Consider the following 6000-nt stretch of genomic DNA (forward strand, 5'->3'; position numbering starts at 1 on the left):
GCACTTTCCTCCAAAGTGACTCTTTCAAAAGAAAGAAGCTGTCGAGTGGGAGGGGAGGGGAGGGGAGGGAAGTGTGTTTCCTATGAAAGGCACTTGTTTTTTCTATGGAAGTGGTCTCCTTTTTATAGAAAAGTGAACCTCTTTTTTTTTTGACGTGTTGAAACCAATAAATCAAGGATATAATATGTGTGTTCTAACACAGTAAAAAGAATTCCCTAATGATTCAATCTCGCATATATGTGTTCTAAGGCGGTCAAAAAAAATCATAGTGATTTAATCCAGCATATATGTGTTCTAAGGCTGTCAAAAAAAATTTATAGTGATTCAAACATGCATATATGTTTTCTACGAGGGTCTAAAAATATTCATAGTGACTCAATCATGCAGAGATGTGTTCTAAGGTTGTCAAAAAAAAAAATAGTGATTCAATCATGCATATATGTGTACGGATGCTATCAAAAAAATTTGTAGAGACTCAATCATGTATATATGTGTTCTATGGCTGTCAAAAAAAAATCATTATGGTTCAATCATGCATATATGTGTTCTAAGGTTGTAAAAAAAATTTATAATCATTCAATACTACATATTTGTGTTCTAATGCTCTTAAAAAAAATTGTAGTGATTCAATCATGCACATATGTGTTCTAAGGATGTCAAGAAAATTTCATAGTGATTCAATCTTTCATATATGTGTTCTAAGGTTCTTAAAAATATTTCATAGTCATTCAATCATGCATATATGTGTTCTAAGGCTTTCAAAAAAAATTATAGTAATTCAATCATGCATATATGTGTTCCAAGGTTGTCAAAAAAAATTCATAGTGATTAAATCATGCTTATATGTGTTCTAAGGCTGTCAAAAACATTTTATAGTGATTCAATCATGCATATATTTGTTTTAAGGCTATTAAAAAATTGATAGTGCTTAATTCTTGGATATATGTAATAGAAGGTGGTCAAAAAAAATTTATAGTGATTTTGTCGTGCAAATATGTGTTCTAAAGTTGTCAAAAAAATTTCATCGTGATTCAATCATGCATATATGTGTTATAAGGCTATCAAAAAAAATTCATAGTGATTAAATCCAGCTTATAAGTGTTCCAAGGGTGTCAAAAAAATTTCATAGTGATTCAATCACGCATATATGTGTTGTAAGGCTGTTAAAAAAAAATCATAGTGATTAAATCATGCGTATATGTGTTCTAAGGTTGTCAAAAAAAACATAGTGATTAAATCATGCATATATATGTTCTACGGCAGTCAAAAAAAATTCATAATGATTCAATCATGCATATATGTGTTCTAAGGCTGTCAAGAAAAATTTCATAGTGACTCAATATTGCATATATGTGTTCCAGCTGTCACAAAAAATACCTAGTGATTAAATCATGCTTATGTGTTCTATGACTGTCAAAAAGAATTTATAGTAATTCAATCATGCGTATATATGTTCTAAGGCTATCAAACAAATCGTAGTGATAAAATCATGCATAAATGTGTTCTAAGGCTGTCAAAAAAAATTCATAGTGATTTAATCCTGCATATACTTATTCTAAGGCTGTCAAAAAAAATTCATAGAGATTCAATCATGCATATATGTGTTCTAAGGCTGCAAAAAAAATTCTTAGTGATTCAATCATGCATATATGTGTTCTAAGGTTCTCGAAAAAATTTTGTAGTTATTCAATAATGCATATATGTGTTCTAAGGCTGTCAAAAAAATTACATAGTGATTGAATCATGCATATATTTGTTCTAAGGGTGTCAATAAAATTTCATAGTGATTTAATCATGCATATATGTGTTCTAAGGCTGTCAAAAAAAATTCACAGTGATTCATTCATGCGGATATGTCTTCTAAGCCTGTGAAAAAAAAATCATGGTGATTCAATTATTCATATATGTGCTCTAAGGCTGTCAAAAAAAGTTTATAGTGATTCAATCATGCATATAGGTATTCTAAGGTAGTCGAAAAAATTGTATATATTCAATCATGCATATACGTGTTCTAAGGTTGTCAAAAAAATCTCATAGTGATTTAATCATGTATATATGTGTTCTATGGTTGTAAAAAAAAATCATAGTGATTCAATAATTCATATATGTGTTATAAGACTATCAAAAATGTTTCATAGTGATTCAATCATGCATATATGTGTGCTAAGGAAACCAAAAAAAAAATATACTGATTAAATCATGCTTATATGTGTTCTAAGGGTGTCAAAAAAAATTATATTTAATCATGGATATACGTGTTTTAAGGTTGTCAAAAAAATGACAAGGTGATTCAATCGTGCATATATGTGTTCTATGGTTGTCAGAAAAAATTCATAGTGATTCAGTCATTTATATATGTGTTCAAAGGCTGTCAAAAAAACTTCATAGTGATTCAATCATGCGTATAAATGTTATAAGGCGGTCTAAAAAATGTCATAGTGATTCAATCATCAATATATGCTTTCTACGGCTGTCAAAAAATTTCCATGGTGATTCAATCATCCATATATGTGTTCTAGAGCCGTCAAAAAAAATTCATAGTGATTCAATCCTGCATATATGTGTTCTAAGTTTGTCAAAAAAAAATTATACCGATTTAATCATGCATATACGTGGTCTACAGCTCTAAAAAAAAATCACAATGACTCAATCATGTAGATATGTGTGCTAAGGCTTTAAAAAAAATCATAGTGATGCAATCATGGATATATGTGTTCTGATGCTGTCAAAAAAAATTATAGATACTCAATCATGTATATATGTATTCTAAGGCTGTCTAAAAAAAATCATAGTGGTTGTATCATGTAGATATGTGTTCTAAGGTTGTCAAAAAAAATTTATAGTGATTCAATCCTGCATATATGTGTTCTAAGGCTATCAAAAAAAAATAGTGATTCAATCACGCATATATGTGTTCTAAGGCTGTAAAAAAAAATATCATATTGATTCAATCATGCATATATGTGTTCTAAGGCTGTCAAAAAAATTTCATAGTGATTTAATCATGCATATATATGTTCTATGGATGTCAAAAATATTTCATTGTGATTAAATCATGCTTATATGTGTTCTATGGCTGTCAAAAAAATTCACAGTGATTGAATCCTGCATATATGTGTTCTAAGGCTGTCAAATAAAATCATAGTGATTCAATCATGTATATATGTGTTTTAAGGCTGTCAAAACCATTCATATTGTTTAAATCTTGCATATATGTGTTCTAAGGCTGTCAAAAAAAATTATAGTGATTAAATCATGCTTATATGTGTTCTAAGGCTCTCAAAAAAAATTTCATAGTGATTAAATCTTGAATATATGTGTTCTAAAGTTGTCAAAAAAATTTCATAGATATTCAACTATTCAAATATGTATTCTAAGGCTGTCAAAAAAATTTCATAGTGATTAAATCATGCATATATGTGTTCTACGGCTGTCAAAAAATTTTATAGTGTTTAAATGATGCATATATGTGTTCTAACGCTGTAAAAAAAAATCATAGTGTTTCAATCAAGCAGATATGTGTTCTAAGGTTGTCAAAAAAAAATTATAGTGCTTAAATCATGCATATATGTGTTTTATGGCAGTCAAAAAAATTTTGTATGGAATCAATCACGCATATATGTGTTCTATGCTAGTTAAAAAAATATTATAGTGATTCAATCATTCATATGTGTGTTCTAAGGCTGTCAAAAAAAATTCATAGTGATTGCCCTTTCTTATGAAAGAGTTTCTTTCGTAGAAAATAGGGTTCTTTCTTAAACAAACGTGTCCTTGAGAAATATGTGCTGGGAACCACATAATAAATGCAAAAACAAGTAGTTTTCCTGTCAAAAATAGTTTCTTGCACTTTCCTCCAAAGTGACTCTTTCAAAAGAAAGAAGCTGTCGAGTGGGAGGGGAGGGGAGGGGAGGGAAGTGTGTTTCCTATGAAAGGCACTTGTTTTTTCTATGGAAGTGGTCTCCTTTTTATAGAAAAGTGAACCTCTTTTTTTTTTGACGTGTTGAAACCAATAAATCAAGGATATAATATGTGTGTTCTAACACAGTAAAAAGAATTCCCTAATGATTCAATCTCGCATATATGTGTTCTAAGGCGGTCAAAAAAAATCATAGTGATTTAATCCAGCATATATGTGTTCTAAGGCTGTCAAAAAAAATTTATAGTGATTCAAACATGCATATATGTTTTCTACGAGGGTCTAAAAATATTCATAGTGACTCAATCATGCAGAGATGTGTTCTAAGGTTGTCAAAAAAAAAATAGTGATCCAATCATGCATATATGTGTACGGATGCTATCAAAAAAATTTGTAGAGACTCAATCATGTATATATGTGTTCTATGGCTGTCAAAAAAAAATCATTATGGTTCAATCATGCATATATGTGTTCTAAGGTTGTAAAAAAAATTTATAATCATTCAATACTACATATTTGTGTTCTAATGCTCTTAAAAAAAATTGTAGTGATTCAATCATGCACATATGTGTTCTAAGGATGTCAAGAAAATTTCATAGTGATTCAATCTTTCATATATGTGTTCTAAGGTTCTTAAAAATATTTCATAGTCATTCAATCATGCATATATGTGTTCTAAGGCTTTCAAAAAAAATTATAGTAATTCAATCATGCATATATGTGTTCCAAGGTTGTCAAAAAAAATTCATAGTGATTAAATCATGCTTATATGTGTTCTAAGGCTGTCAAAAACATTTTATAGTGATTCAATCATGCATATATTTGTTTTAAGGCTATTAAAAAATTGATAGTGCTTAATTCTTGGATATATGTAATAGAAGGTGGTCAAAAAAAATTTATAGTGATTTTGTCGTGCAAATATGTGTTCTAAAGTTGTCAAAAAAATTTCATCGTGATTCAATCATGCATATATGTGTTATAAGGCTATCAAAAAAAATTCATAGTGATTAAATCCAGCTTATAAGTGTTCCAAGGGTGTCAAAAAAATTTCATAGTGATTCAATCACGCATATATGTGTTGTAAGGCTGTTAAAAAAAAATCATAGTGATTAAATCATGCGTATATGTGTTCTAAGGTTGTCAAAAAAAACATAGTGATTAAATCATGCATATATATGTTCTACGGCAGTCAAAAAAAATTCATAATGATTCAATCATGCATATATGTGTTCTAAGGCTGTCAAGAAAAATTTCATAGTGACTCAATATTGCATATATGTGTTCCAGCTGTCACAAAAAATACCTAGTGATTAAATCATGCTTATGTGTTCTATGACTGTCAAAAAGAATTTATAGTAATTCAATCATGCGTATATATGTTCTAAGGCTATCAAACAAATCGTAGTGATAAAATCATGCATAAATGTGTTCTAAGGCTGTCAAAAAAAATTCATAGTGATTTAATCCTGCATATACTTATTCTAAGGCTGTCAAAAAAAATTCATAGAGATTCAATCATGCATATATGTGTTCTAAGGCTGCAAAAAAAATTCTTAGTGATTCAATCATGCATATATGTGTTCTAAGGTTCTCGAAAAAATTTTGTAGTTATTCAATAATGCATATATGTGTTCTAAGGCTGTCAAAAAAATTACATAGTGATTGAATCATGCATATATTTGTTCTAAGGGTGTCAATAAAATTTCATAGTGATTTAATCATGCATATATGTGTTCTAAGGCTGTCAAAAAAAATTCACAGTGATTCATTCATGCGGATATGTCTTCTAAGCCTGTGAAAAAAAAATCATGGTGATTCAATTATTCATATATGTGCTCTAAGGCTGTCAAAAAAAGTTTATAGTGATTCAATCATGCATATAGGTATTCTAAGGTAGTCGAAAAAATTGTATATATTCAATCATGCATATACGTGTTCTAAGGTTGTCAAAAAAATCTCATAGTGATTTAATCATGTATATATGTGTTCTATGGTTGTAAAAAAAAATCATAGTGATTCAATAATTCATATATGTGTTATAAGACTATCAAAAATGTTTCATAGTGATTCAATCATGCATATAT

Source organism: Nuphar pumila, chromosome 12 (genome assembly GCF_984573655.1).
Source record: "Nuphar pumila chromosome 12, dmNupPumi1.hap1.1, whole genome shotgun sequence".
Classification (NCBI taxonomy): domain Eukaryota; kingdom Viridiplantae; phylum Streptophyta; class Magnoliopsida; order Nymphaeales; family Nymphaeaceae; genus Nuphar; species Nuphar pumila.